This window comes from Periplaneta americana, chromosome 2 (assembly GCF_040183065.1).
Source record: "Periplaneta americana isolate PAMFEO1 chromosome 2, P.americana_PAMFEO1_priV1, whole genome shotgun sequence".
NCBI classification, from domain to species: Eukaryota; Metazoa; Arthropoda; class Insecta; order Blattodea; family Blattidae; genus Periplaneta; species Periplaneta americana.
The window spans coordinates 185,963,005-185,983,652 of record NC_091118.1 but is presented as its reverse complement, the minus strand read 5'-3'; the positions used below and the strand labels follow the sequence as shown (position 1 = coordinate 185,983,652).

General features: G+C 35.7%; 1 protein-coding gene across 2 annotated transcripts in view; it reads right to left on the bottom strand.

Annotated features, from left to right (window-relative positions):
- LOC138694927 (dopaminechrome tautomerase-like) overlaps positions 1-20,648 on the bottom strand; it is a 60,658-nt gene that overhangs the window by 25,122 nt on the left and 14,888 nt on the right. The window contains exon 1 of one of the 2 annotated variants that reach the window (XM_069819121.1): positions 12,882-13,064. The exons of the other annotated variant lie outside the window; for it this stretch is intronic. The gene's annotated coding sequence lies outside the window, so the exon portion shown is untranslated. Of the gene's footprint in view, positions 1-12,881; positions 13,065-20,648 lie in introns of those variants that run through there. 2 annotated transcript variants of the gene reach the window in all.

Here is a 20,648-nt window from a genome sequence, read left to right as displayed (position 1 = left end):
ACATTAGCTCACTCCCTGTCATACTTAGAGAAATCACAATATTAACGGTCAATAGATACGGTATTAGTATCATTACGTAAGTATGCGTCTGTGTTTTGGTTGTCCCCTTCATTGACAGCAAGGGAGTCGGTCATTTGTTTTTTTAAATCACACTTTTGTTCGTAAGTCAGTCTTGATAATAAATAGAATTGTCCTAAAAATTCAAGTAAATTGGTGTCAGGAACTGTTATTTCACTCATTATTTATTATTTCAGCCATAATGCACACTAACACTTCAACTGAACACAACTCACGAAAGGGATAACTCGAAAACTAAATTATTTTAAATGTAAAAGCTAGCTTCTTGCGAGCCTTGCGACCAGTGTAGTTTAGTTAGAAAGGGATGGAAAATCTGCGGGTTGGGTTACACAGAAGAATGAGTGTAAGAAACCAGTCTGCTTGGAAGCTAGCATGTGCAGGCTTCTTGTTTACTGCTGCATCACGAATCATCCTGAGTTGCCGCATCACAATATTTAACGCATAAATATAAAAAAATTAAAAAATTAATAAATAATTTTGTTATGAACTGCAGGTTTATTATGAAATTATTATTAACTGGGGAAGCTGAGCTTTTTAGCTTACATTGACGCTACACCAATGTCCGTCACTCTGACCACATTACTCCAACCTTCCAAACTGTAAATGAGTTCGGCTTAACAAACTTAAAAATGTTCATTTTCTTGTTCACCTTTTTCAAGTCCTTTAACCTCTACACTTAGCCACATTGCATCCCGCTTCTGTTACCGATACCTATCACAATATGATAATCTCTACACACTTGCAAAACAGCCATATACTTGAGGTTGCCATTTGTCCGTAATTTGTACGGACAGTTTGTATTTTTTAAGACCAGTGTATTTTCTTGTTCGGGCTCGGAAAGGAGCTTAATTTTATTAGTACAGTAGAGCCCCGATTATCCGAACTAAAGGGGACGAATCCGTTTCGGATAACCCTTTTTCGGATAATCCATGGGTACTATTTTCGATAGGTAGTGCACTAACAACTGCTTAACACCTACAGCATCACATAAATTAATGCACGCAGAATCAGTTGTCACCTCTCATTCAGAAGTAAATGGTTGCAAAATTCTTCGGGTAGGGGATATATGAAAAAAAATATTCTACGTAAACAAAGACGGGACCAACATACACCCGCTAGCTGCTACTGAGCTCAAAACAAGTGAACAGAGGATGGGATAAAGCAGATTTGCCTACTTATTGCATTCCTTAAAGGACATTCATCGTTATTTTTTTCTGTAAGGTAAGAAAAAAACAGTAGCTGTGTTACTGTCATGCATTGACAGACTTTCGGAATATAAGACGTAGTTATATTTTAAACAGTACTTTTTTAAAGGCCGGGTAGCTCAGTTGGTAGAGCAGCTGGCTACGGACTGAAAGGTCCGGGGTTCGATCCCAGGTGGTGACAAACTTTCAGAACGGCCCCGAGGTTCACTCAGCCTCCTATAAAATTGAGTACCGGGTCTTTCCCGGGGGCAAAAGGCGGTCAGAGCGTGGTGCCGACCACACCACCTCATTCTAGTGCCGAGGTCATGGAAAGCATGGGGCTCTACCTCCATGCCCCCCAAGTGCCTTCATGGCATGTTACGGGGATACCTTTTTTACGTTTTTAAAGAATAATTTGGCAAAAAAGTAGAGATGTCTTCCTACCCCGCCCTTTCGATTAAGCAGGGTTTCAACTAAACAAATTTCGGTTGAATGGGGTTTTACTGCAGTTGCTACATCCTTTAAGAGACGTAACAGCCACTGACAACGAAAAAACATTAGTCTGCTAGACAGGATTCGAACTCACAGCTGAGATATCTATACGAGGTTACAGACGAGTGCCCTAGTTGCTTATACCGTGGCCAGAATAAGAGATAAACTGTTCTAATTCGATAACACCCCCGTAAACTACAGTGTAAGAATTCGGAAGCGTACATGCACATAATACCTATATGGGAAAATTCGGTTTTCTGTAACTGAAAAGTGTGTTTAGTTGGAGAAAAAGTACAAAATGTTTCGTGTATCGTGGGAACCAGGGGCGTACGCAAGGAGGTGTTACCGGGTTTGAACCCCCCTTGAACTTAAAAAAAAAAAGGGTGAATGTTACTTATGTCTCGCCCACTATAGGAGACATAGGCCAGTTTTACATTAATCCTAAACATTTAGTATAACTTGTTGCTTGTGTAGGCAGTCTTTTACATTAGATTTGCGAAAATTGGTTTATAGCGCAACATTGCCAGTGATAAAAGTGTGAAATATTCGGGTGAAACGAGCGTTGAGCGACTTCCGCCGATTTTGGAATAGACACCGACGCACTTGAATTGCCAACATAGAAAACAAAAAATCACACTCAATCGCTTTCACCTTCATCTTGACGGGATAATAAAAGCCTAAACTAAACTAACCTAACCTAACCTAAGTGCGTCGGTGTCTATTCCAAAATCGGCGGAAGTCGCTCAACGCTCGTTTAACCAATATTCGTTCAGTGGGCGGTGGATACTCTACATTGACCAAAAAAGACACATTTAGATTTGAGTATTTTTTTTATCTATAATCGTTTTCCCTTCTCTAATTTTTCACTGTTAGAGTAATAAAATCTACATCGACATAAGACATACTCCTCCAATATAATCATCATCCCAATTTAATTCTTCATCCTTAGTGAGTTCCATATTCTATTATTGTGTTTAAAAATTACATTTATTTCAATATATTTTATTGTTTCCATGGATTGTCCTGTTATGTAAAGTAAAGTGTCTTACCTATATATTGTGAAATTGTAATAATGACACAAGCACTTTTTATTATACAAAATTAAACACAAGTTAAAGTTTGTTAAAAATGGCATGACTGTGAAAAAATTACGTTTTATAAGAATATTCATGGACATGTTCTATTAGAATATAGTATAATAATAATAATAATAATAATAATAATAATAATAATAATAATAATAATAATAATAATAATAATAATAATAATAATGATACACAATTTAAAATACCGAAAATGTACATTGTAAACAATTTTAATAATAACCCTCCCCCCCCCCCTTGACAAAATTCTGCGTACGCCACTGGTGGGAACATTTGAAAACTGTGTCGTATCCGAACCTAAGAATGAAACACGCTCTTTCTTGCCTTACGTGAAGTCCTCAATGTCGGAAAATTTGATATGATGAATTTACTTAAGAATGAGCTCTACAGTGCAAGCTCTGACAGCATTTGAGACTATGGGCTGCTTCCTCCGAAAGCACGACACTGCAATACATTGAAAGATTTCATACCGTTCTTGAACAGAACGTATCTCGAGATCTTCGCTACAATAGGAGTTGTCATTCAAAGAAGTCCAGTGAGCCGTGCAATAGGTCTACTGAAAAAGTATTTCCATTTTTATTTCCGTACAAAATAAAAACTATGTAAGAGCTGCAACACAGGGACTTCAATCCTGCAGTGAATCTCATTATTCGTGAAATTGTTAATTAATTAATTACAAACTGCCCCCCATCGTTGGTAGCCCTTACGGACTCAGTATATTCTAAAAAAAATAAATCTACATATTTAAACACATAAACATAAGATCTGTATTTGACAATCTTTTCATTTTCATTTAAACGAATTTGCCAGCAAACAAAACCATTCATTTGGTCTATTGTTAACCCATAACAAGAGAATGATAGGCTTCTTCACTCTCACAGATTTACTGTGTGTTGTGCAATAACATCCTCATATATTATCAGACTTCATTTTTTGCACAGCATGGTGCCACAATGTTATCTGCGTACGGTGGAAACATTCTTTATTCCAAAAATGCGACACTGCCGTATTAATTTAAGGGAACCCGGATCCTCCTATCTTAACCCGCGTTAAATTAATGGTTTGTAATGCACATTTCCTCAGAAACAATTGGGAGCACAGTAATGGAATATTTACAGCTTATTTCTGGCACTTTTAGCGTTAATTTGACATATTTTCTTTTTTAATTTCATCTCCAAGTTCTGAATATTTTCATATAATGCTAAATTTTTAGGGCTAATACCTCTATAAATTTAATTAAATTTCATAAAATGTCTGTGTTACGTCATGCACTAACAAGGGAACCGTCCCAGGTCATGGTGCTTGAATTTAATGAAAATGCATATTTAAGCTACTTTTGTTCGTTAGGAAACGTGGTGATAGTAGTTCGTTTCGCTTTTTTCTCGTTTACCAAATATTATGACTTGAAAATCAATGTTACTTATGCCGCTTCTTGCGCGCACTCGGATCCCCATAGTTCCGCGACACCGTATCACAGCTTTCGCATTGAGGCTCGTCCCAGGTCATGGTACTTGAATTTAATTCAAATTCATATTTAAGCTACTTTTTGTTCGTTAAGAAACATGGTGATTTTATTTATTTATTTATTTACTTATTTACTTACTTATTTATTTATTTATTTATTTATTTTGATGCAGAAATGTCATTTGCTGTAAAAACTTCAATTTGAGATTAGTTTAAAAAAAATTGGCGCCCAAATTAAAAAAGAACAAACCACAGTAATTCACTAAAATTGATATATCTCAGCCATTTTTAAAGATAAGTTCAAAATTTCTAAGATTTTTACTCCTAAAAGCACGTTCTTTGAAATGTCTGGATCACAATTTTGATATTGACATTCAAAATTGTAAGATAAACAATTACATTTTAAGACTGAATTGTAGAGGTAGGCCCTACTTTTATATGTAGTAACATACATACATACATACATACATACATACATACATACATACATACATACATACATACATAGTCAGCCTAGGTGACACAGTTGATATAGCGCTGGTCTTCTGTGCCCTAGGTTGCGGGTTCGATCCCGGCCCAGGTCGATGATAGCATTTAAGTGTGTTTAAATGCGACAGACTCATGTCAGTAGATTTACTGGCATGTAAAAGAACTGCTGCGGGACAAAATTCCTGCACACCGGCGACGCTGATATAACCTCGGCAGTTGCGAGAGTCGTTAAAACATACTATTTAAAATATTTCACTCATACACACACACACACACTTAGCGTCGATGAGATTGGCAATAGCGAGATGGTATTTGGCGAGATGAGGCCGAGGATTCGGAAAAAACCCAATCAGGTAATCAGCCCAACCGTGAATCGAACCCGTGCCCGAGCGCAACCCAGGATCGGCAAGCAAGCGCCTTAGTCGACTGGCCTATGTCTCCTATAGTGGGCGAGACATAAGTAACATTCACCCTTTTTTTTTAAGTTCAAGGGGGGTTCAAACCCGGTAACACCTCCTTGCGTACGCCCCTGGTTCCCACGATACACGAAACATTTTGTACTTTTTCTCCAACTAAACACACTTTTCAGTTACAGAAAACCGAATTTTCCCATATAGGTATTATGTGCATGTACGCTTCCGAATTCTTACACTGTAGTTTACGGGGGTGTTATCGAATTAGAACAGTTTATCTCTTATTCTGGCCACGGTATAAGCAACTAGGGCACTCGTCTGTAACCTCGTATAGATATCTCAGCTGTGAGTTCGAATCCTGTCTAGCAGACTAATGTTTTTTCGTTGTCAGTGTGATGCTACCTGATGTCTTAGGCACATATCAATGCTGAACTCACTTCTCCCCTCGCATTTGTCTTCCTCATATTCTAATGTGTAATTAAATGAAATATGGAAGCTTCAACACCACAAGTACCAGAGGACATCACTTGTTCTAGTTTTATTTGTCTCTTACCGTGTTCGTCACTGCAGTTTAAAATCACATTTTTCATCTGCCAGTGTTGCAAGATACTACATATTAACTTGGAGCCATTGACGTAGCTCAGACGGCAGGCGCGTTTTCCTGGTAATCTGGAGCTGCACAAGGGCGTGGGTTCGATTCAAACTTGGACTGATTACCTGATTGGGTTTCTCAAAGGTTTTCCCCAACTGTAAGGCGAATGCCAGGTAATCTATGGTGAATCTTCTGTTCATCTCCCGAAATACCATCCTGCTATCACGAATTTAATCGACGCCAAATAATCTAATAGTTGACATAGCGTCATTAAATAACCAAATAAAAAATAAAACTGCTTCTTCGAGTATAAACATTTACCATTCTTGTCCAGAATTTTAGTAACAAAAATTATTTGATAAAGTAGGTCCTATCTTTCTAGGACCTAGGTTATATTGTCCGTAATATTTAACCATAGGATTTGTACACTATGCCATTACTGCTAGAACTGAATAGATTATAACGTATTTAGCTAGAATTTATTCATAACTACATGTAGTTTAACACCCGTCTACACTGTCAATTTAAAATTATCTTTTACGATCAGGATATGCTATGATCTGATTATTGGCAGTATCATCTTGTGTGAGCAACAAAGACGCTATCCTTGTCGTTGAAAGACCCTATTTCTGTCAAAAAGTTGAAATATAGTGTGTTCAAGAGTAAGCGGTAAATCATAATATCTTTGTTATTTTATATACATCATACAATAGTAATATGCGTTACAAGAGCGGTATGTTTAAGTTTTCATGTTCGAGGAAAACGTAGTTGAGCTTTTTTAATTTCCGAGAATTGAAAGAAAACATACCGCTCGTGTATTGTACATTATTTTGTGCGAAGATCGTTTATTACATACCTGAAAGAGGAATTTCTAATTAGTTGCAATGAAATCTCCATCTTGGTTTCTGTTCAATGACGGCAACTTTTAAAAACTAAAATATCTATCTTCAACATTGTTGCTTTAAAATGTTTTCTGTGTTTACTATACTCCAGCAGGCCGTGATATACGTCTGTATTTTTTTTCCCCCCAGTCTATAAATGCGAACTTAAAACAAACGGTAAGGTTATGTAATGATTTAGAGTTTACTTAATTTTTGCAAATATTTAAAAACAATAATTAACAGTGAAATTTAGGTGAAATTGCAGTGGTAAGTTTCCAATTTATAATTATTACTATATTGAACGTCTCTAAAAATAATATGTTAAAAGCCTAAAGCAGTAAAATCAATATGTCATTTAAGCGGTAAGAAAAGGGAAATTGTTATGTGTGTTAGGTTGGGAATACTGAATGTGGAATTTTAGACTTTCCGCGGATTGGTTTTGTGCGGAAACCAAGCAAATACGCTCGATCTCGCACAAAAGTATTTTGTTTTGAGTAGGATCATTTCAACGGATTAACTGAAGTAAAAGTGAGTTTTATTATTTATATTCGTAAGAAGAAATGGTATTATCTCTGCAAACTCATATCGCATTTATGAAATATCATAACTAGGCATGTAATGTTGGGGACCGATCACACAAGTTGATTGCAGCATGATACATAGGTCGGGGATGTGAAGTAGTACGAGGACATTGACTTGGTTCTGTGATCGATTACGCGAATAACAAAGTGAACATAAACAAATCTGGACAGCTCTAAAAGTCAACATACGCTGCATAGCAATACAGAGTTATATTTTTTACTTAACTTTTGTTACGTACAGAAGAATCGTCATAGAATTATGAGTTTGAGTTTCCTCATTTCTTTTCTTCTCCTAGGCCTACAATGTCTCTGTATATAATATCGCTTATCACATCGCATTATTGTATTACATAATTTACATGTAATTTTTCTGTCATTCACTTCAAAACACTCACCAAATTCCGCTCCAAAAATATGCGCCTGAGAATCTTTAACCTTCGACATTATTATTCAGCAGGTATACTGTTTACGCATGTTAGAGTACTGACTGGTAAACGGATAGTCAACTTGAACCCAATCGGTTCCTAACATTACAAGCCTAATCATTACGAATGTAGATGTAGATGTAGATCTTCAGCAGCCTTTCGACTGTTTCGTAGGCCTACCCATAATGCTTTAAGGGGAGAGGATGGTATTTTTTAAAACTTTTTTCCTATTTAGTGTAAATTATTAATTTTTTTGTATGTAGAGAGCTCATAGCTGTGGCAACTCAACCAAATAAAAATATTTTGAAAAAAAATTATTTGGGGGCCCAAATTTGAAAAAAATATACCCAATGCAGGATTGTACTAAAACTGATATATCTAAACCGTTTTTAAAGATAGATTCAAACAGTTTTTGCAATGTATTTGGAAACGTATGTTCTACAAACTGTCTGTAACAGAATTTTGATATTAGTCCCTACGTTTGTAAAATAAACAATTAAAATTTAGTAACAATTTTCTGATTTCCTTTCTTGCAAACAAACGGACGTATTTTTAAAATGAAATCAATTAACAAAATTCTGTTACAGAGAAAACTTTCCTAATAGTCTAAAGAATGTGTGTTCTAAATTTCATGCATGTATCTTTAATAGTTCAGATATTATATCCATTTTGTCTGGCAATGTAGCAAAAAAAAAAAATAAAGTTACTGGAAACCGATAAAAGCGGGCGTGTGATTTAAAAATCCATAGCGCAGGAAGTTTAAAAATGACGTCTCACCATCCGATAAGGGCACAAATACCCACAAAATGTAATGCAATGCATTCCACACATATCAAAGGGTATTACATTTTTTTTTTTTTTTGAAAATTTAATTTACAGGAAACAACAATAAAAGTGGGCGAGTGATTTAAAAATCCATAACGCAGGAAGTTTAAAAATGGCGATCCACACATATCACAGGGTATTTTAAAGAATATATATATTTTTTAATTTAGTCATTTTTCATCAAAAATACCATCCTCTCCCCTTAATGTAGTATGAGTTCTTTCCAGAAGCGTGTATCAAAACTTGAAGAAACTTATGGAAAAAAATAAGAATACTTACAGTGACAACTGGTGTAATAGTTACTAAAATTTTGCAAGAAACAGTGGATGCTGCATAAAAACTTTATTTCTTGTGTAATAAAGCAGTGTCATAATTTTTAAGATTGAATAGAAAGTAAGGAAGATATAAGCAATTAAAACTCTTACCTTTGAAAAAACTTGTTATATTCACAAGATCACTTCGTACCGTTATCTGTTCCCCATGGTCGTCTTGCAGTAAAAGGCTCATTCACAATGCAAATTAAACATAACGTAAGCGTTAATTTAAGAATATAAACGTTAGGGTAAAATCAAGAAGTCATACGATCATTCACGATGGGAACATAAACATAACAGCAAACATACTTGGTAACCATGGAAACATAACAACGACGCCATTTCCTCATATTCTGTCGTAAACTTCAGCGCTCCACGATTGTGTTCTGTTTGCAAATCAGAGAGAGAGAGAGAGAGAGAGAGAGAGAGAGAGAGAGAGAGAAATAACTCGTCCGGCCTTAATTAAGGATGACCACGAGGATCCGGAAATTAATAACAAATAAATATAATTAATTAAATATGAATATTGTTATAAAAATAGAATGTAATAATTAGGCACCATTGACTATCAATCTATACTAATAATAAATCTGTAGCCGAAAATTTTCTGGTAATTTTCGATTTTCCAAAAATAATTGGTCCTAACATATATAATTAACCACCCTGAAACCGAAAATCGCTTTTTTGAAATTTTTGTTTGTATGTACTGGAAGGTCCGGGGTTCGATCCCAGGTGGTGACAGGATTTTTTCTCGTTGCCAAACTTTCAGAACGGCCCCAAGGTTCACTCAGCCTCCTATAAAATTGAGTACTGGGTCTTTCCCGGGGGTAAAAGGCGGCCAGAGCGTGGTGCCGACCACACCACCTCATTCTAGTGCCGAGGTCATGGAAAGCATGGGGCTCTATCTCCATGCCCCCCAAGTGCCTTCATGGCATGTTACGGGGATACCTTTACCTTTTTACCTTTTATGTCTGTCTGTCTGTCTGTTTGTTACCTTTTCACGCGATAATGGATGAACGGATTTCGATGAAAATTGGAATATAAATTAAGTTCGTTGTAACTTAGATTTTAGGCTATATGGCATTCAAAATACATTATTTAAAAGGGGGGTTATAAGGGGGCCTGAATTAAATAAATCGAAATATCTCGCTTAATATTGATTTTTGTGAAAAATATTACATAACAAAAGTTTCTTTAAAAAACATTTCCGATAAGTTTAATTCTTTGAAAAATTTTGATAGGACTGATATTTAATGAGATAAATGAGTTTTAAAATTAAAATAACTGCCATCTAAGGCCATGTAATGAAATAAAAAACAAATGACTTCGTCTATAAGGGGCCTTGGACAACAATAGAAAGATATCAAAGATAGCCTACAGAGAATGTTTCTGTGTTTGTATGAAGTAATATCGGAAGCTAAATTAAGCGATTTGTATAATTAATTATTATTTCACCATTGGAAAGTGTAGTTTCTCTAGATGGACATAATGCTGTAATGTTATTACAGTAACTTCTGAGTGAATTGAGGACAGGTAAGATTAAAATAGCTTCTTATGCACAGGAAACTTGATAGGTTATTCTGTATATTCGTTTCCTGTATTTCTTAAAATAATGTTTATGTAAGTTACACATTCATTTTAATCTCAGAGAATTAACGAACAACGAGAGTGTATTGATTTAGTACGCAGTAATAGTATGTTAGCTTAGCATTCCATTATTTTATAATCCAAATTTTAAACTTGCTCAATTGAAACGTATTAAAATACATAAAATACATATGCATTAAATGCAATGCAAACAAATTGGGTAATGAGCCAAGCAGATTATGTTGCGCTGTTGTAAAAGTTGTTCCTCCTGAGATTCAAGAGCCCCCATAACAAATTAAAAACTTACTTATCGGAGTACATCCGTTATCAACACACTTTTTATATAATATAATATAATATAATATAATATAATATAATATAATATAATATAATATAATATAATATAATATAATATAATATAATATAATATAATATAATATAATATAATATGTTATTTAAGTTATTTGAAGGGTTCAGAACCATAGTGGACCAAGCGCCACTTACTAAATACGTAGAAAACGAGTGTTAAAATTAAGTTATTACCATAATTCAATGGAAACATATAGCAAGTAAAATAAAGTATAAATATTAAATCTAAATTATGTCAATGTTCATTAAGCTATGGTTGCAAGTAATAAAAATTAAGAAACGTGTTAAAGGAATTGCACCAAATGAGTGCTCTCTGGACCAAAATGATCGCATTTTAATTATTTGAATACAATTTAAATTAAGTAACATATTAAACGATTTATCCTTCTATCAAACACGAATGTTCCCTGGACCAAATGTCCTATTTTAATTATGTAATTACTTTATATTTATTTCTAACGGGTGCAGCGGAGCGCACGGGTACGGCTAGTTATAAAATATAATCTTAGAAGATGACTATAAAATTATACTTATAAATAAAAGATTTTATTTAAAATTAGCATATCCTTAATTAAGGCCTTCTGAGTTTGGAGTTTGCAAACTTTCATGTTAACGTCTTACGGTAATGTTTATGTCAATGCTTATGTGAATCATTGTGAATGATCCCATTTGGTAGCCTGGGCGCAAACTTCTGTGCTTATGTTACGGCTATGTTCATGGGTGGGCAACTCGTGCTCTTGAAGTGTGAACACAACCTCAGTGCAGGTAGAACGGACTCTGTACTAGCTACAGTGTCTGTATACAAGTTTGCTCGCGTCTGCAGTCAGTGACGGCTCGTTTTAAGTGAAAAATAATATAATCCCCAGATCGTTTCCCTTTAATGATGAGTCGAAAGAGAAAGATTTTTTGATTAAGAAGGGAGGTAAAGCTTGTATTATGTTCTATTACACTTTCTTACGCATGACATTTTTGTAGTGCTCGGGAAAAGTGGCACAAGTCAAAAATGTTAATTTTACAGGAGAAGGAAAAAAAACTGTCTTCACATTGGTTTATGTCGATTTGATTTTCTTCTGTATGAATTATTGTAATGGGAGAAATACTTATGTCTCTTTTCCCAAGCGAGCAGATGTTCCGTAAGTTGTCAATAAATTAATAAAAAAGTTTGTGAAAACTGACTTATGCCACTTTTCCCAAACACTGCAGAGTTTATGTTACAATTAAGTACAGTGAAGGTTTTAGTAAAGATCGAACCGTTCGTAATGCTGCCTAAGTCAGAATTTCCAAATATACTCCTTGGTTCCATATATATACTGTATATGCTTGAGTCCGAGTTTAATACAAGAAAGAAGTGTAAAAGGTCTCAATGTACAGAAAGAGCATAGAAGTAAGTTTATTTCATTTGCCGTGACATGTGAAAAATACTTCCTTGAATTTGGGATTATTTGCGAATACAGCTATTACCTTTCTGAGAACAGAGGAATACTCTTTAATGTATAAGGACTTGAAAATTTTCGCGTTCTATGTTTCAAATAAGACTTATAATAAGAAATATTAACAAATAATGTAATAATAAATGTTGCAGTTATGTTTGTTGAATCTTGAAAAGGTTGTATTCAGTTTGTGTTTCCAGTACTAAACTAATTTACAAAGCTAGGAAATAATATAATTTTGTTATGTGTTTAGGTACAGTCTGTCTAAAATTACTATAATTATTGTGTCATGCGTCATTCTGAAATTCAAATCATGGAGTAGAATCACGACCACCTGCACGAGCCGCCAGAGCGCACCGTGGCTTTTGCAGCGAAACTACAAACAACTTGTAACTGCTGCGGCTGGCTCCGTCTGTCTTTCTGTCTTTCAAGGTTTTTTAGCACTTTGTGAGCACGAGTTGCCCATCCATGGTTATGTTTAATTTTCATTGTGAATGGGTCTTAATACTTGCTAATGTAGGACTACTATCGTAAATGACGGTGTGGTATTTTAATAGTGTTACTATCATGTCATATCTCTGTCTGTTTTAAAAGTGTTGAATAATTTGTTATGAGACGGACTTGAACTATCAATAGGATAAAGAAATACAATACCTGCTTATTTTCTAGGAAACGTCCTTCTCCACAGCGTAGCCTTTCGTTGAATGTGCCGATAGACTTAAATGGTCTCCCTTATATTCCCAGGATCACGTTGTATTTACGTGTGATGAACTTATCGATACAGAAAAGAAGTCGCTACGTATTTTCCTTGTAAATATTCCGCTATGCCTCAGAATATCGCGCACCCTGTGACGTTCGGTGTTACTAACAGCGGGGACTTTTGCTGAAGGCTTCCTGGCGATACTATGATGATTTGTAATCTTGTTATGTCACGTCACTCTCAACAGTGATGCGTCCACTATTCTTGATTATTCATGTATATAATATGCCTTGTCTGTGTCCTCCAGTTAGCCACCGGCGTTCTCAGGCGGTAGCGCGTTTGCCTCCTGATCCGGAGTTGCGCTCGGGCGTGGGTTCGAGTCCCGCTTGGGCTGATTAGCTGGTTGAGTTTTCGTCGAGATTTTCTCCAACTGAAAGTCGAATGTCAGGTAATGGCAAATCCTCGGCCTCATCTCGCCAAATATCACACTCAGTACTGTCTTCCTCCGACGAGTTTAGCGCTGGGACCTGAGGTATTCTTGCCATCGGTGCCGGGGGGTTGCAGGTAGATTCTTTTGTTGCTACAACCAAGCCGAGCCGAGCGGAATGGGAAGTATTAATCGTCCAAAAATATGCAGTCTTCAGTTTGTAGTAGTGTGTGAATATGTCATATGCATATTGTTTACCTAGGCCTATATGGTTTTGTTATTAATATATTAAATATATTGTTGCAATTTTTGCTCAGACATCTCCCTGATGTCAGCTATGTTAATATTATATGAATTACCAGTACTCATATTAAACATTTCACCGTTACAAGTCATTTTTAAGGAAACATGCTGTAAAAAAGTTGTTGGTTTTATTCTATTGGAATTTTAGAATATGTGTGATTGGTACCGTTAAAAACAGATTCCTATAATGTCATGCGAAAATCATTTGTTGGTGATGTCTTAAAATACAAATCAAGTAGTTATACTTCTCAAATGAGTTCAGCAGTAGCCTACAGTATATTTAAATTGATTACTTTACAAATTTAATTCAATTCTACTAATCACCAAATGTTATAGTATGATTCTTCTTTTCATTATTTATTTTATTGTATTTGTATTTCTGGTGATGAGATGGCCTTAACTTCACCAGACTAAATAAATACATAATAAATAAAAGAATGAATGAATGAATGAATGAATGAATGAATGAATGAATGAATAACATTTTATACAATACTTTTCTTCTCTGAACACGTAAGTAGGAATGGTTGTATCTCTATCTCGCCAAAAATACGTTAGGAAGCTAACAGGCATAATGCTCTCGTAAATTGGGCGAATGTTTTCAGTATGATTGTACTTCCTTCCAGACTGCCGCTGTCACTGTTCCCTCCCACTCCAGTACCGCGTTAGAATAGTCGGAACCTCATTCCTCTCAGCACTAAACTTCTCAGAGGATGACAGTAGTTAATAGAGCGTCGTTAAATAACGACGTAAAATGTCATGCAGCTCTTCCAATATTCCTTCATTCCATGGTCATCGTGGCGTATGAGAGTGTCTCTTGCATCGTGCCAGTATTTTTCAGTCACTGGCGTTAGCTCTTAATAAAATGATGAGAAGAGATAATAACATAAATAGGGTATTATATTCGCAGCTGCTGATGCTGGGGTTTTGTCCTTTAACTGCATCAAGCATTACAGTGGCTTTTATTTTTTCTTCTTCTTCCTATAATGTATTTTGGTGAGTTCACACGTGCATGGATTTATTGGCGCCAATAGCTATTGGCACGCAAGTAAAAACAACTTCCAAGTGTAAACCTTTACTGGCGTGCAAGTTTAGACAGCAGAAGGTGCTCATTTTCTGTTAAAAGCTTCCTTTGTCTTTTGACTTCCTGGCTGTAGCTCATGTTACTACTCATAGTACACCCCAAGTATTTTAAGCTGTCCGCTTATTCTACTTACAAGGGAAGGGTTTCGGCTCGAACAGGAATTTTTGGTTAAAAATTTGTACAGACGCTTACCTCGCAATGGTGATGAAGACCGTAAAAGCATTCGTTTGTGTAACTCTCCGTTTGGTTGGTATTGGTCAATACACTTCTTTAAAAATGTACATGAGGATTCTCTATAAAATGCATGAAACAGCATGGAGCATAGCAATAATCACAACACACAGAAGCAACACCTCAACAATCTTCTGAACCACACTCCAGTGCTGAAAAATCAAATGCCACCTGAATTACATTTTTGAAGTCCGTGACTTGTTCACGATTCACGTAATCAGCTGACTGCCAGGAATACTGAAGCATAGGGCGGTATACTGGAGCAGACAACTGGTTATGAATAACAGAGTGCATTTTCATTATAAACACTCGATTTCCCAAGTTAAGTTCTGGATTCTCAGCAAAAGTCCTTATGTAATCTGTTATCCTCCGAGCATATATTTTGTATTGTCTAAGGAAATAGATATTCAGAGGCTGGACATATTTAGTTTTTTTTTAGGTGGAATGATCATACATTCCATGTCCTAGCCTTGGAATGATTCATTTATTAAGGTTGCGTCCTTGTGCGCATTCAATGACTCACACAACAATGTACACTTTTGATTAGCTGCAATATTTTCAGACAGAATGTTGGAGAAAAATGTTCTTAAATGGGCTTTAGACATTTTACCATTCTCACTAGCTTCTAGGCTAGGCTAGGCTAGGCTTACAGGTAAGGTGTCCCATCCCCTTAACTTGTGCAGTGCTCTCCCCACCCCTCAACTTGTACAGTGCTCTAACAGACAAACCACACATTACACAAACGAATGCTTTTGGGAGCCAGAGATGTAAAGATGGGCCTGTATACAAATTTTGGATACGAAATTCCTGTTCGAGCCGAAACCCTTCCCTTGTTAGTGCAGTGTAGATGATATCTGAACTTCTGGGTAGAACTTTGATATTGTAGCTTACACTTTGGAACAGGATACAAAAATGAAGCAAAAGAATTTCCAGATGCTAAATAAACCAATGTAATTTCCTATTTAAATTTTTGAAGTAAAACATCTCTTATATCGGTATCAAACCTTTGAATATAATGATAGTACTATTTGTTGTAGATTATCAGAATTGTCTGTTGTCATCTATAACATTAGTAAGTATCTGCTGTTGAAAGTTCTTTTAGAATTCTCGCTGATGTATCTAAATTCTCTCTCCGAAACCTCCTGGTGAGGAGCCAATGTAATATACATATAGGCCTATTTATGTATCAATTCATTAATTATTGAAAGCCAGGGGCGCGAGTCTTTGTACTGGGGCACACTTCGCAAACCCCTAACGGCAGCCTAGGCGGAACTTCTAAAGTTTGTTCCGCACACTGTACAGTTGTACACAGTATACTGTATGCCAGATGCTAGTGGTCCGCTTTTAACTCCAGAATAGTGTGCGATTTTTTCTCCTCCAGAGGAGGAGAGGACGGCTCTCTCTCTCTCTCTCTCTGCCCTTTATTCTGGAGTTGTATTTCTGAAAATAGAACTGCTTATTGTAGTGTTACGCAATAGTGAACTTAACTACATACTGTCCGCATCACAACTCCGTCTCTACAAGGTATGGTACAGAGAGAAGGGGGCGGGACGGAATTACAAGCAGGCTCTTGTTAATGATGGGTGTATAACGTATTAATTAAAACGTTGACTCGTTGGACTGGATATTGCCAATCGCTTCTGTACGATATAGACCTAATATGACTAGGGTTTCAGAGCTGGAACGCGATCAGTAGCCTATAACAATATTATTTTAATTTGAAATAGTCCACACCAATGGAGTAACGGCTAGCGCGTCTGGCCGCGAAACCAGGTGGCCCGGGTTCGATTCCCGGTTGGGGAAAGTTATCTGGTTGAGGTTTTTTCCGGGGTTTTCCCTCAACCCAATATGAGCAAATCCTGGGTAACTTTCGTGCTGGACCCCGGACTCATTTCACCAGCATTATCACCTTCATCTCATTCAGACGCTAAATAACCTAAAAAAAAGTTGAAATATCGCACAAAATGTAGAACTCCCTTTATTAAATTTAAGCATTATTATTAATACATAAGAGAAGTATAAAAACTGAAAATGTGTCTGTTATAAGAATAAATATAATATTTGATGTAATAATAAATGATCATATCTCAAAGTAGGTCTATGCATATTCACAGTATCGGCCTGGGTGGCGCAGTCGGTGGAGTGTTGGCTTTCTGTGCTCGAAATTGCGAGTTAGATCCTGGCCCAGATCGATAGCATTTAAATGTGCTTAAATGCGATAGAATCATGGCAGTAGATTTACTGGCATGTAAGAGAACCTCTGCGAGACAAAATTCCGGCACACCGACGACGCTGATATAACTCCGGAAGTTGCGAGAGTCGTTAAATAAAACATAATTTTAAAGTAAATCGTATGATAATCTTAATCATTACAGGTAAAGATAACCTCTTTACACGCCATGGAGGTACATCGAGGCATGGAGATGGAGCTCCATGCTTCCGCGACTTCGACACCATGCTCCGACTTCCTTTTATCCCTGGTATAGACGCAGTATTCTATTTAACAGGGAGCTTTGGAGACATTTCCGCTACCAACCAGGATTAAACCCGGGACCTTCCAGGGCTTAATCAGTTGCTGTACCCACTGAGATAGCCGGCCGTGATGATAATCAGTACTAACTACTAATACAGTCACACTTGGTTAATTCGAAGTTGAAAAGCCTATTAAAAAATTGAATTACCCAAGATTTGGAATTAGACAAGTTTCAATAATTATTTTCTTACCTTTTACGCCAGAGGTATTTTGATTGAAATATACCAACTTTTTCGAGAGAAACGGTCCAAACCATCCAACTAAATTTATGGATCCCCCAGGGGAATCAAACTCGGAACCTCTTGTGTAACAGCACTGTCAAAATACAGGAAATTCGAAGTTTTTAAAAGAGCTTGATACTTTTGTCTGTTTTTTATAATTAATCTTCGATTCATGCAAAATTCTTCGAGTTTATTGAGCGATTGGAAAACTGTTTCACTCACAGTTTGTTGTCCTTCAACATAGTATAGGGTGGCCAGATTTTCAAAATTAAAAAACGGGACACTTATTAAAGTTGATATGCATCAATATTTTATCTGAACATTCATTATTACTTGTGTTTATATAATGTTAGTGAGCAATAGGGTCCAGTTTTATTTATTTTAAAGTAATAAATACTACACTGTTTACAATAACTAAGCTACAATAATTATGCAAGTATATAACAGCGTAGCAAGGATACTATCTTTGCTTAAGTCATTGTGTTTATACAGAGACATCATTTTATTTTTACTAACATTTCTAATATTAACCTGGCTATACTTTGTTGAGAACCGAAAGCACAGTTTGCTATCCCCTTCCACGACTGGAGTTCGATGATACTGGCGTAATATACAAACAAATCACTTTACTAGGTATAGGAGGGAAGAAAAGTAGTTCATCCATTTACGTAAACTAGGAAATATCACGCTTTTGAGTTTGATAATTTCCATTAGGTTTTTGTTTAATCAAAATACAGTACAGTATTAACAATAAATGTTTTTACTCACGAACTGAGTTGTCCATGTGGACGTATTCATTATACAGTGTATATTATACTATCTACAGCACATTAGCGTACAATATAGAGAATGAAGTTAAATTGAAAAATAATCATAATATGGATATTTAAACACATTTTTCAAAATGGTGGCCTTTCATTTCGATACAGGCTTCAGTTCTAATGTGCATATTATCGCACTATAGACTATTGTACCTAATCCCAATTACCAGTTTCGTCCTTCGTACCAGTAACTCATGTTGAAATAATTTTGTACCTACTCTATAAAAGAGTACCTTACGTATTGTAAATTCAATCTTCACTTCTGTCCGATCCGAAAAGATAAAATTACTCAGACATGCTATCTACTGTCCGTCCAAGTGGTTATATCGCAGGGTCATAGAAAGGGGGGGGGAGAAATCACGTGACAGTTAATTACTTAACTAGGCCCTTTTATTTAAGTATATTCCAATTAAATCATTAACAGAAAAAAAAAGCAATTAATATAAAAATTATAAATTGAAAATGATAAGTAACTTATTTTCAGTATTTGATCCATCAACAAGTATAATAAATTTATCATTAAATTGAATTAGCACTATATTAGGATTATTTATTATTCCAATAAGTTACTGAAGTTAATTAAGCAGTTGTATGGGTATAATATTACGTAGACGTCCAATTCCTAACAAAAATTAATGTTCTTAGAAAAGAGCTAAGACAGCCCAGCTACTAGCCTTTACAGAGAGGCGAACAGAAGCAGGTGGGGGAAACCGGAATGCGACGTAGGCAAACGGACGACAGTACCTATGCGAAAATGATTCAATATTGAAACCCCTTTCGTAACTGGAAAGCGCGAACATATTTTTGGAACGTACTGTTTACTATGACCGTATGGCTACTATGACTGTATATGCGGTCTTAGATATGTGTGGAGGACGGTTGAACTTCGTTAGTAGAAGGGGTGGGAGTGAAGTACATTCAAAAACTCAGGTACAATAAGAATTGAAGTAAAAATAAATTGATGTCCCTGTATATTACTAGTCTGGATTAATTAGATTAACTTATCTATTTAAAAATACTTCAGATTAATTGGACCTTACATTATATCCATGTCACTGTATTCTGAACTTGTTTCATAACAATTTTTTTTGCCTCATATTAATTTTTAACTATTTTAACATTCTTCATAAAGATGAACTGTACAGTCAGCATCATATTTCTTTGATGAGTGAATTTGCTCTACAAGTGTTGGCCTTACCTTCAGGAAAATATACAAGTCCATGTAAGACACATTTTTGAAATGACATTTTGTAATTAACATGGTCTTTATTGGATTCATTACGATGGCATCTGATGGAAACAGTATAGAATTAATCAATGTTTTACGTGATTATTAAATAAAATAAAATATACATAATAATTTTAACAATAATTTAGGGAAACGGAACGCAATTAAAAAAAAACGGGACATTTGGCGTCCCAAGCATACTTTTGTTGGGACAGGGGACAAGAGGCTGAAAAAAGGGACAATCCCGTTAAAAACGGAACGTCCGATCACCCTAACATAGCACTCAAATTTCTGGATGTATGCATGACAATGGAGAGCTGCATTATTTCTGAATCCCAGAAATATTCATTGTGGGCTAATTTTCGTAATTTTGGAATTGAATTTCATTGGATTTCACTACAAATTATATATAAAAACAATCGAATTACAGATTATTTCTTAACATTACATGTGATGATAACAAAGAGGGTTTGGAATTGAACGGGTTACATCAGCTGCTTGTGTATGCGGATGACGTGAATATGTTAGGAGAAAATCCACAGACGATTAGGGAAAACACGGGAATTTTACTGGAAGTAAGTAAAGAGATAGGTTTGGAAGTAAATCCCGAAAATAAAAAGTATATGATTATGTCTCGTGAATCAGAATATTGTACGAAATGGAAATATAAAAATTGGAAATTTATCTTTTGAAGAGGTGGAGAAGTTCAAATGTCTGGGAGCAACAGTAACAAATATAAATGATACTCGGGAGGAAATTAAACACAGAATAAATATGGGAAATGCCTGTTATTATTCGGTTGAGAAACTTTTATCATCCAGTCTGCTGTCGAAAAATCTGAAAGTTAGAATTTATAAAACAGTTATATTACCG